We start from the raw sequence: 13070 nt of genomic DNA on the forward strand, positions 1-13070 counted from the left end.
CTTTTGGAGCACATAATAAGTGATAACACAAAATCGCTTCAAATAAATCTAATCACAATAGCCCTTATTATGGGGACTACAATAAACCATGAATATATTTGTCATAATATATTGTTTGAGGTTTTTCATTATTGATTTACAATGATTTTCACCCATAGATTCTTGTATTTCTGGAAAGGTGAAAATCACTTTAACCAGTTTTTGCCGTAGTTTTGTACCATCTAAGCATAAGCAGTAGTAATCAAACTACTGATCCTGATGATGGCCACAGCCTGGCACGCCTTTTACATGCTCCAATAGAGAGAAGACACGCAATGTGTCATGGTGTGCCAATATTCTGCCAACTCTCATCTTCCCACAGCTCTTAGATATTTACATGGTACCCATAATCTCATGCTGTACTTGCATTGACTGACCAGAAGCATGGGAGTATCAGTACAGCCTGAAGTGTCTAAGAGGTGGATGAGCCATCTAGGAATTGATAGCAGTTGCAGAGATCTTTTGGAAAGTAAGAAGGTGAGATGAGGAAATTGAGCTTTAGTATTCATTTAAGAAAATAAACACAATATAGCCAAGGGACATGTATACCCCATTCCAGGTTGACTAGGCTGTACATTGAATAACACAAGACAAAATGTTTTCAGACTCTAAATGGGAATTAGCTCTTTTCCTTGGTATTTTCATAGCATTAATATTTTAATAACTGGCAAATATTTATTAGGTGGTGTAAAATGGATTTGAATTAAATATGCAAATAGGATTAAAAGGTAGCCGTGCACATATGAATATAATATAGCATCAGTTCTGTACTTCTCCCTCATACAGATTAAACTGTCAAATTAAGTTTGGATATAGTAACATACATATAGGCTCATTTTCAAAACAGAAAAACATCTAAAAAGTGGCATAAAGCAGCATTTGGATGTTTTCTCACAAAAACGTTCAAATCAGTATTTTCGAAACCTATTTTTAACGTTTTTCTTTGAAGTCAGTCAGAAGTGCGCCATCTCTTTAGCCTTTATTTTCTCAGCCACTTGCTTGGAGAACCATATCAGTTTCCTTTTTCTCTTGCTTTTATTTACTCTCCTTGCACAAAGGTTTGTAGCCATATTTATAACTTCTTTCAGTCTTGGACATTACACACAGTTTCCCCATTTGTAAGCACCAGATCCAACATTGCTCCCTCCCTTGTGGGCTCCTTCACCATTTGTCTGAGCAGTGCACTTTGAAAATCTTCCACAATCTCTCTACTTCTTTCCGATTCCACAGATGGAACTTTCAAATCCGCATCCAGCAAGTTGAAATCTCCCAGCAACAGCACCTCTCTTTTCTTTCCCTACTGTTGGATATCTGTAACCAAATCTTTATCTAGTTCCTGTGATTGTGTTGGAAGTCTGTAGACAACACCCATGTGGATAGAGGTTCTATCTATAGCTACGTAATGCAAGGTTCCATGTTAGGAGTCATTGACCAAGAAAGGGATCTCGGCGTTATTGTTGATGATACGATGAAATGCTCTGCTCGGTGTGCCGTGGTGGCTAAGAAAGCAATTAGAATGTTAGGTATTATTAGAAAAGGAATGGAAAACAAAATTGAGGACGTTATAATGCCTTTGTATCAGTCCATGGTGCGACTGCACCGTGAATATTGTGTTCAGTTCTGGTCGCCACATCTCAAAAAAGATATAGTGGAATTAGAAAAAGTACAGAGAAGGGCGATGAAAATGATAAAGGGGATGGGATGACTTCCCTATGAGGAAAGGCTGAAGTGTCTAGGGCTCTTCAGCTTGGAGAAGAGTCTGCTGAGGGGAGATATGATAGAGATCTATAAAATGAGTTGAGTGGAATGGGTAGACGTGAATCGTTTGTTTACTCTTTCCAAAAATAATAGGACTAGGGGGCATGCAATGAAGCTACAAAGTAGTAAATTTAAAATGGATTTTGTTGCCAGAGAATGTGGTAAAGATGATTAGCTTAGCAGTGTTTAAAAAGGGTCTGGACGGCTTCCTAAAGGAAAAGTCCATAGACGATTATTAAATTGACTTGGGAAAATCCACTGCTTGTTTCTGGGATAAGCAGCATAAAATGTATTGAGCTTTTCTGGGATCTTGCCAGGTATTTGTGACCTGGATTGGCCACTCTAGGAAACAGGATGCTGGGCTTGATGGACCTTTGGTCTGTCCCAGTGTGGCAGTACTTAGGTACTTATCTCTTTTTAAGGTGATCCAAATCACTTTTTCCTTTCCCCAGGCCCCTGTCATTTCAGTAGCTGTGATATTGTTTCTCACAAACGGAGCTACTCCGCCACCTTTATGACCATCTCTATCCTTCCTAATTAAAGCCTGGTATGTTTGCATCCCATTCATGGGAATCATTGAACCATGTCTCCGTGATTGCAACAATGTCTAAGTGTGCCTCAAACATTAGGGCTTGCAGGTCATGAACTTTGTTGCTTAGACTGCAAGCATTTGTGGTCATCGCTTTCCATCTAAATTTCAGTGGCATTTTCGTATTCTGTTTAGTTTTTTGTTTAGTCTCACTTCCTGCTGTGTTGATAAGAAATGATTTGCTAAGATTGTTGTTTTCATTTCTTTCTTTTCTATTGTCACGTCTTTAGCTTTAGCTGGGGGTGACCACTGGAAGTGACCTGCCTCTATATGCCAACCCCGCCTTCTAGTTTAAATACCTAGAATCATATTGTCTAAATTTCTCCCCAAGGATTTTTTTTTCTGCCACGTTGAGATGCAGCCCATTGTTATAATATAGTATTTTGTTTTTCTGTGTATTGCCCCATCCTCCTATGTACCTAAAGCCTTCTTGGTAACACCAGGCTTTGAGTCAGCTATTGAAATTTTCAGTACTTCACAGTCTTTTCTCTCCCTTTTCAAAAGTAGGTATGTTTAAATATGTTTAGTTTCCAAGGGTTGGAAGCATGTTTGTTCTCATTTGATAAGCAGGATGAAACCAGGATATGGATTGGCATTCTTAGAGCTCAAAAGAATCAAAGTTTTTTTTCAAGCATGCGTGGGAGAGCCTGTGCAGCTGCTACTTCACAAGACCCTCTGTTTTTTTTTTTTTTTTTAGTTACTACACAAACTTTCTGTTCTCAGAATAAATATTTTTGTAAAGCTGCTGAGGTTTCTCTTCTCTTCTGTTTTAGTTTTTCTTTTCATATCTGTTTTCACTCTGAGTCCCTGAATTCATCCACATGGAAATTAAAAAAAAAAAAATCCCTCTATCATCAAGATTCCATTCAACCTAGAAACAGAGCTGTTCTGATGGCAGTCCCCCTCCTTGGATTCAAAAGGTGCAAATGGGGGTGGAAAACACTCAATTCTACATGAGTCTCAATCAGAATTTAGATCAAATCACAGCACTGAAACTGTACTTGTATCTGCAATGAACTCATTCAAAAAAACAATTGCAACCGGTAAAAACATACTCGTACTACAATTTGACATGTCTAGTGCCTTCGACATGGTAGACCACGGAATATTACTACACCTGTTAAAATACTTTGGAATCGGAGGCCCAGTTCTCAACTGGTTCAAAGGCTTCCTCACCACCAGGTCCTACCAAGTAACAACGAACAATGACAGATCGCCACCCTGGACACCGGAATGTGGAGTTCCTCAGGGATCCCCCCTTTCACCAACTATTTTCAACCTGATGATGATACCATTAGCCAAACTACTAGCCAATCAGAACCTTAACCCCTACATATATGCGGACGATGTTACGATCCACATCCCGTTCAAAAGTAACCTAAACGAAATAACCAACGAGATCAATCAGAGCCTCCAAATCATGCACTTCTGGGCGGACTCATTCCAGTTGAAACTGAACGTGGAAAAAACTCAATGTCTAGTTCTCACCTCCCAATACAACACAAACATCTACCCTATCATAACCACACCTTACTGCACACTCCCCATCTCAGAAAATCTGAAAATTCTTGGAGTCACTATTGATCGAAACCTCACACTTGCTACTCACGTGAAGAACACAACGAAAAAAATGTTCTACTCGATGTGGAAACTCAAAAGACTTTTTTCCCAAGACACGTCTTCCGCACCCTAGTACAGTCACTAGTGATTAGTCACCTGGACTATTGCAACGCTCTGTACGTAGGATGCAAAGAACAGACCATTAAGAAACTCCAAACAGCCCAGAACACCGCAGCCCGACTCATTTTTGGAAAAACCAAATACGAAAACGCAAGGCCCCTAAGAGAGAAACTGCACTGGCTACCACTCAAGGAACGAATTGAGTTCAAGATCTGCACGACCGTACACAAAATCATTCACGCAGACGCCCCACTCTACATGTTAAACCTAATAGACTTACCACCCAGAAATGCCAGTAGATCAGCTCGCAAGTTCCTCCATTTAAACTTCCCCAGCTGTAAAGGAATTAAATACAAACAGGCATACGCTACTACCTTTGCGTACAAAAGCACACAGATATGGAACGCACTACCCATGGCCCTGAAAACCACGGACAACCTAACCAGCTTTTGCAAATCTATGAAGACACATCTCTTCAACAAGGCCTACAAAAATAATCCTTAATGAAACAAATCACTCCTTACACCATCCAAATGCTTTAAAACACCCCTCACACGATCTTACCTAACACCTTCTAATTTACTCCTCTTCTACCTCCAGATTATTACCGACTGTATCTAAGATTATGTAATGAACTTTTCATATTAACACCCTGTAAGCCACATTGAGCCTGCAAAAAGGTGGGATAATGTGGGGTACAAATGCAATAAATAATAATAATAGATCCACAACAAACATAAGAGATGCTACAAAGTCCTTGGGTCTGACCAGGATGACTTTAGCTGGGCACCTACTGTGCAAGGGTATCTCCAAGCACTTGGTACTATAAATGTTTCAAGATAGAGAAACTGAAGCCCTCACTTTCATCTTCCACTCTGAGAAAGTCAAAGGACAGAGGTGAGAGGGGCAATCAGGAGAGCAGGAGAGAATACTGGGGGAAGCGGCATCACAGGGAAGAGGCCTCTAACAAGGTAGATTTAAATCCCAGGGCATTACAAACCTTGGTGCTGGGATCTTTGACACTGAAGATGGTAATGAGAAAGAGCTAGTGATGTTGGCAACTATATCCAGTCGATCCATTATGTTTCAAATCCAAAGTTAGAGGGTGACTGAAACCATTTTCTTTGGTTTCAGCCAAAACTAAATGTGGCTGAAATTTGCTACTTGGTTTCGGCTGAAGCCAAACTCAAAACCAAAACTGGCTCAGCCCCTGAACGGGAAGAGCCCCCACTTCTCCACTTCCCCCTGAAGTGAAGCCCCTTTCCCAGACCTACCCATGGGCTTCCCCCCCCCCCCCCCCAGCTCCTGGGCCAACTGTTCCACCCGTTGATTTAGTTGATTGTAAGGACAGGAGTGATCCTCAGTTGCTCCTATGTCCTATCCCTGCCATTTCTGCAATCAAAATGGCTGCCGTGACTTCTAGCAGCAGTCTCATGAGATTGAAGTCATGGCAGCCATTTTGGTGTTGAAGCTAGCACGGGCAGGGGTAAGTCACTTTTATCCATGTCAGCTCCAATGCCAAAATGGCTGCTGTGAACTCCAATGGCACTCTTGTGAGACTGTTGCTGGAAGTCACAGCAAACATTTGACTGTGGAGTCGGCATTGGCAGGAGCGACTGGGGATCGCTCCCACCCTACAAACCATTAGATCAGTATGGTGGTACAGTAGGCCCAGATTTCAGGCAAGTTTTGGCACCAAAACTGAAATTCAGTGAGCCTGTAATCAAAGCATTGACATCTTCACTCCTCCTACTCGATATGGAAAACTGTGCTGAAGACTGCAGATCAACCCTACTCGGTGTCAGACGCAAATGATTCCACTGGCCACTCCTCACAGATCCAGTAAGGCACTTGGGCACCAAAGCTGGACATGAATGCCTTCATGCATCTAGTGAGAAAGATGTTCTCTGAAGTTCCACCAGTGACATATTACTAGAGGTAGATTAGCAGCTGCCTCTATTTCAGAGTGAATTTTAAAGCCAGCTCCATGCTCAATTCAAAATATGTTTACGTCCTGTTCCTATTTCCTACTGCTCAGTCCACCAACAGGTGAAGTTCCTTTTCCCTGCTTCTCTGATGGTCTGCAGGCTGAAGATAGTGTACTTAAAAGTCACATTCACACCTGGCTGGCAGTAGATGCTGTTTCTTCTTTGCTTCTCATTCAGAATTATTTATCAGCTTGCTGGCTGAAGGTGCCTGACTACTTTTTTTTTTTTTTTTTTAACAAATCCAGATTGCTAGCTTTACAGGAAAAAGTATCCTGCCAAGGTGCCCCCACCATTTTAGCCTGTGCATTGCACCTTTAGATGTGCCTATACTGGGAGAATTTGTCTGCTCCTCCTCCCTCCCCCATTTCCATGCCTGAAGCAGGAACAGAGAGGTGAAAACAGGGATGGTAACTGAATCTGCCTTTAGGAATTTAAGGACAGAATGGGCAATAATCTGGAGGCATTTGTAAGAGCCTGCTAACTGCCTGTTAAAGAGTTAAGGAAACAGATATTTCCATGAAAGATTTGGATTTTTTTTCTTTTTAGATTTTAAATTTAATTATTCACTTTTTCAATTTCATGCTCTAGGTTATTTACAAATTTAGTTACAGTTGGAAGATCCCTGCCAAAGAAGCTTCAACATCTAAGTTAGTTACTGCTTGTATTAAAGACCAACCACCTCTGTCCAATATGCTTAGTCCCTATCAAAGAGGAGGGCAGAAAGGAGTTTTCAATTCAGTTGCTATGTGTGTTGGGGAGCAGAAACTGAGGAGGTTACGGAAAAGCGCTCATTGGTTTGTATGATCCGTTCCAGTTTATATCTTTAAAATTGTGCATCAATTTATTCCCGGCATGAGCCCCTACATCTGAAAACTGTATTCAATGAAATACAAAGTCTTGGGACCTGAAACTTAGGGGCCCTTTTACTAAACCATGCTAGAATCTGGCCGAAGCATGTTTCAACACGGTACTTTCCCATCCACTAAGGCCAGATTCAGTGCAGCATAACTGCAGGCTTTTAAAATATTTTTTTCCAGTCACATACTAATGTTAGCATTGACTTAGGAGCCCTTATCACCTCCTGTTTAGGAGGCAGTAAGTGCCCCGCATTAACTCTGCATTAGCAGTTAGTATGCAGTAATGCGAAAGGGGTAGTTGGTTTACCTTTCCACACCCATTCTCTGCCCATGCCATGCTCCCTCCAAAAACCTGGATTAGTGCGTGCTAACAGGTAAAAATCACAAAATGCTTAAACGTGTTTTGCGGTAAGCCTTTTTTGGCACGCTAACCACATATTAGGGGTTAATAATCTTTAGTAAAAGAGCTCCTTAGTTAACTGGACTTCCAAAGATATCAGAACCAGAGACTTAGATGTGGAACCACTGTTTAGCGGCTATAATCTGTGAGCTGTCTATGGGCTCATATGCTAATAGCCATGCGTTAATGGGAAAATCAGCATTTGGCCATTAATACTGCAAATATAAAAAAGCAGCCATTTTATCCTGCGGTAAAAATGGTCTTAGTGTGCAGGAATGACTTGCGTAAGGATGCGCCAAGGCTACTTTTTACCGCAGATTGGTAAAAGGGCCCCTAAAAGTGAAAAGCTAACCTCAGAACTGTACATAGACTCAGTTAAAAATCCAAACTAGTTCATAATTAGAGGGGAATTTATGAACATGGCTACCGTTATTTTACTGTTAACCCCTGTGCTAAAATATAGCATGATTTAGTGGTAAAATGACACATCTTAACTGTAAACCACGTTGATAACTACATCTCTTAATACTGTTAACAAAACTGTTGCTGGATTCACGTAGGTTTTATGGTTTTGAGGCTAGGTTTACTAAAAGGTGCTATGGTGTTGCTACATACCAACGTATATTGTCATCAGGGGAAATAGCAATACGTACAGTTATAGGGGCCCTTTTACTAATGCTTAGCGTGTGCTAAAAGCTCATAGGTATAAAATGGGCTTCTTAGCATTTAATGTGTGCTAAGCTTTAGTAGAAGGACCCCTTAGTTACTAAAGTGCATTACTGGTTTAGAGGGAAGTTATCAATGTGGGCTACCATTAAGGTGGATTATTTTACCACTAACTTGTGCTATTTTAGCACAGGCTTCATTTTATATAATGAAATCTAATTACTAATAACTTGAGTAACAATAAAATACCTGTCTTAATGGTAGCCCATGTTCATAACTTCCCCCCTTAGTGTGCATTAATGTGGTTAATGTGTGTTAGTTTGTGGTAGTTAACAATGTGTCTTTCTCTAGTTAAAAACTTTCAAAAGACAAAAAAAAAACAAACAAACCTTTCAAAAGACAAGTATATCTTTTTCAGGTAAGTCAGAGTTCTTCAATGCAAGGCATGGGGGCCGAGACCTCTGGGGTAGCCCCCATTGTTTCTCTAGGTTTTTTTTTCTCTACTATGCCTCTCTACCGAAGCTCAAGACAGAAAGGGGAACAAGGATGGGGGAGGGGAGATGCATGCTTGAAGGACTAGTCATTTCTCAATAGACAAAAGAGAATGCATTTGGAAATGCTCACAACCTTGAGCGTACCCTCCAAGGAAGATTGAATGTGGACTGGTGGGGATGGATTTCATTGACACATACTAGTCAGCAATGTTGTGGCCCGCATAGGACTATATTTGGCGGCTCTCCTTCAGCTCATTAGAATCCAAAATGGCCCAAGCTTAAAAATTTATGAAGACCACTGACGTAAGCTGAAATGACTTTCAGTTTTATTTATTTATTTAGATTTTACCCACACCTTTTTCAGTGTAGCTCAAGGTGAGTTACATTCAGGTACTCTGGATATTTCTCTGTCTCAGGAGGGCTTACAATCTAAGTTTGTACTTGAGGCAATGGACTTGACCAAGATCACAAGGAGCAGCAGTGGGATTTGAACCGGCCACCTCTGGATTGCAAGACTGGTGCTCTAACCACTAGGCCACTCCTCCCTAAAGGCTTTTATTTGAACTCTAAGATAACTTACATCAATAAATTTTAAAGAATAGACTAGACTGTATGTAAACATATATATTTATACAAAAACAGTAAAAGAATTCAAGGAAACATAGGATAAGCCCAAAAATCATAGATGTGAGGATGCAAGGGTATAGTCTGAGGTAAGCTAAGGACTTTGATGTTTTCAACAATGGGCAGACCACATGGACTTTGTAATCTTTATTTGTCATTGTTTTCTATGAAGTTTCTATGTAGATCTTGCATCACTATTTCTTCACCAGCTGTAATGGATGCTTCTTTTGCTGCTTATGAGAAATTCAGTAATTGCTCTGTTCTCAATGGAATGGCATTTGTGAAACCATCATAAATTTAAAGTCTACAATTATGTCGGTGAATTCAAATTAATGAAATGGGATTCAACTTGAGCGCCACAGTAATTTACATATTAATTTTAGCTAATTTTTTATGGCTGTAATAGACTTGTACTAGTCACATTTGTTAAAATACAACAGATTGTGAAACCAGTGAACATCGAACAGTAGGTTTTGATTTATATTCTGTCCCAGCCAATCCTCATTTATCCCCCCCAAATGCTTCATGACTATATTATAAATGTCTGACAGTATTCTTCTATTTTTTAATGCCCTAGAGGATGTACACATCTGTTAATTCTGCATGCTGCTGCTTTCACAATAAATTGAATTTATGTTTATATCATGATAAACTCAATGCTTAGGAACAAAAGATATGCCATGCTGACTCAGACAAAAGGTCCACTGAGCTCAGCATCCTGTCTCTGTGTTATTAGGAAGTAACGTAGGATCCCAAAGAGGAGAACCAGTCCTTGTTGTTCATATTCATGGATAAAGAGTGGCTTTCCCAAGTCTACCTGAACAATGGTTGTTTATGAACCTTCCTCTAGAAACTTGTTGAAATCCTGTTTAACCTCAGTTATGCACTGAGGCCTCTATTTAGTAAGGTTCAGTTAGACTTGCCTTTTATTGGAAAACCTTTGTGTTAATAGTTGAGGGCATTGTCAGAATTTTTGGGAGGGCTACTGTGTAGTTAACATAGAGAAAAGTAGCTACTGGGCATTAGCTGCACTGCAGATAACATGATGCAGTTCGTTACATTTCCTGAGGTGGCATAAAGTGCTGCGTCTTAACTGTTGTGTTAAACTGGAAATGGAAAGTGCAGTCCCCATGCATTGTAAGCTCAAAAATACTAATTTTTATCTTGAGTAACATGAGAATAGCAATGTTGCTTGCCTGTTTCAGCTGTTTTCAGTAGACAGCAGGATTAAGGCACACAAGTGGGTGACATTGTCTGTCAGCACCAGAACAGAATCGCTGTCCCAGGGCTCAGAAATTGTTGTAAAGTTCAGATCATGCATGGCCCTTTCTGTGCACAGTGGTCTCCTCTTGTTCTTCTTTCTTTTTTTCTACTTTAATCTTTATTTACTGTGAATACTATACATTTATTTATGGCATTTGTACCCCGCATTATCCCAAACAAGTTCAGGTTCAATGTGGCTTACGTCAAACTTTTAAAGCAAATTACAATAAGAGAAATATAATGAAAATACAAAACAATAATAGGTAAAAACATGCAAGCCGTAAGATGACTCATTTTGTTGTTCTTAACAGTTTTGTAAGTGTTATTTCTTGAAGGGCTGTCTGGTAAGGTTTGCCTCTTTATGGATGATACAAAAATCTGCAGTAGAGTAGACACCCCTAAAGATGTGGATAACATGAGAAGGGACATAGCGAGGCCTGAGGAATGATCCAGAATTCACCAGCTAAAATGTAATGCTAAAAAATGCAAGTGCTACAATGGGCTACAAAACTTCAATGGAGCAGTACAGTTTTTTTTTAGGGAGTGAAGTACTTCTGTGCCTGAAAGAGTAATGAGACTTGGGGATTATCTTATGCGATGATTGTACGATGGCCAAACATGAAGGGCGATAGCAAAAGCCAGAAGGAAGGATTGCTGTGTGCATAGGGAGAGGAATGGCCAGTAGGAAAAAAGAGGTGATAATGCCTCAGTTTAAGTCTCTGGTGAGACATCATTTAGAGTACTGTGTACAATTTTGGAGACTGCACCATCAAAAAGATATGAACAGGATGGAGTCAGTCCAGAGGGTGGCTACTAAAATGGTTTGTGGTCTTCATCATAAAGCATATTGGGTCAGAATTAAAGATCTCAATTTGTATACTTTGGAGAGAAAGGCGGAAGTGAGAGATATGATAGAGACATTTAAATACCTCCATAGAATGAATGCACAGGAGAAGAGTCTCAGTTGAAAGGAAGCTCTGGAATGAGGTGGCATAAGGTGAAGGAGAAAGAGGACAGCCTCATGAGTAACCTAAAGAAATATTTCTTTGCAGAAAGGGTGGTGAATGCATGGAATGGCTTCCCGGTAGAGGTGGTGCAGATGAAAACTGCATCTGAAGAAAGCTTGGGACAAGTACATAGGATCTCTAAGGGAGAAGAAGGGATTGTAGATGGAAGGACAGGCAGTCTGGATATTTATCTGCCTTCATTTTTCTTCATTTTCAAGGAGAACAGTAATAACTAACAATGGGAAACTGTATAAAAAATAAAAACAAGTAACAGGATTGGAGCCTTGCTTGAAATCTTTCGTTGTACTCTTACAGAAATATACTTTAAGATATTTTCTAATACACTTAAGGAACTGGAGTCACGTTTTAGTACCATATGAGTTGTAATACAAAACAAATACTACAGAACAGCTAATTTCTCCGCATTACAGTTGAAGTGCATTTTAATAGCTGTTTCAGAATTAAAACTAACTTTCATGCTTTGCAAAAGGTTACAAAAAGATAAATTGACTTACACTTTGTTCTGCCTTCAGGTGCATCTTTTAACCAAAGAACATATGGACAGTTGCACAAATTGAAGGAGGCTGAGGGTGACTGCAATTATTACTGTTTCAAGATGCTTATTCAAATAAATTGAACCACAGATATGTACAGAATCTTTTTAAACAGCCTTAAATGCCTGCAAGATAAACTAAAAACAAGTATTTTATAAGAATGAACGTTTTGTGTGATTTTTTCCCTACTTGTCGTATGCAGTTGCATTTAAATTGACAATGCATGCTTGTCAATATTCCTCCCTTTAGATTATGCTTTAAAATTAATATCAGTTGTACCATATATAAAATGATTAGCATAGGTGAATTCTTAATAATTGCCATCACCTGGTATATATATGAATAACATCATCCATAACATATCTAGGAAATAAGAAAATAAGCAGTGGGCTTTCTCTAAATTTTCCCTTTCTAATACTTCTGTCAGACACAGAAGGATATGACATTATCCTCCGGATTCTATATAGCTTGACCAAAATTGCACACGCAAATCCGGTCATATTCTGGATTTGTGCTCGCAGTTTAATTACTTGAGCCAATCTGCACCAATAATTGTCTCTTAACAAGCAATTATTGACACTAATTGGCATTACATAGAATTTATGCACACAATAGAAAAGCAACGCTGGATCTGGTGCTCATAAATGGGGTTAATGTGTCAAATGTCCGAGTGGGTGTTACTTGGGCAGCAGTGACCATCAAACAGTTCAAGCATGCTGACTTTAGTAAAATGGGGGAATACCTGTGGAAGGAGCTGATGGGCTGAGAGGACGTAAGAGAAGTGGAAGGGCAGTGGCCCAGGCTGATAGAAACTATAAATAGGGCCACAAACCTTTATGTAAGGAGAGTACATAAAAGCAAGAGAAAAAGGAAACCGATATGGTTCTCCAAGCAAGTGGCTGAGAAAATAAAGGCTAAAGAGTTGGCGTTCCAGAAATACAGAAAAACTCAAGAAGAGGAACACGGAGAGGAATACCGGATGAAACTGAAAGAAGCCAAGAGAGAGATACGTCTGGCGAAAGTGCAAGCGGAAGAACAAATGGCTAGAAAGGGAAGGAGGGGTGACAAAACTTGCTTCAGGTATATTAGTGAAAGGAAAATGACTAAAAAGGGAATTGTGAGACTGAAAGATGCCGCGAACCGCTATGTAA

General features: G+C 39.8%; 1 protein-coding gene across 4 annotated transcripts in view; it reads left to right on the forward strand.

Moving 5' to 3' along the window:
• IMMP2L (inner mitochondrial membrane peptidase subunit 2) overlaps positions 1 to 13070 on the forward strand; it is a 1132561-nt gene that overhangs the window by 228504 nt on the left and 890987 nt on the right. The window lies entirely within an intron of this gene.

Source organism: Microcaecilia unicolor, chromosome 10 (assembly GCF_901765095.1).
Source record: "Microcaecilia unicolor chromosome 10, aMicUni1.1, whole genome shotgun sequence".
In the NCBI taxonomy this organism is placed as follows: Eukaryota; Metazoa; Chordata; class Amphibia; order Gymnophiona; family Siphonopidae; genus Microcaecilia; species Microcaecilia unicolor.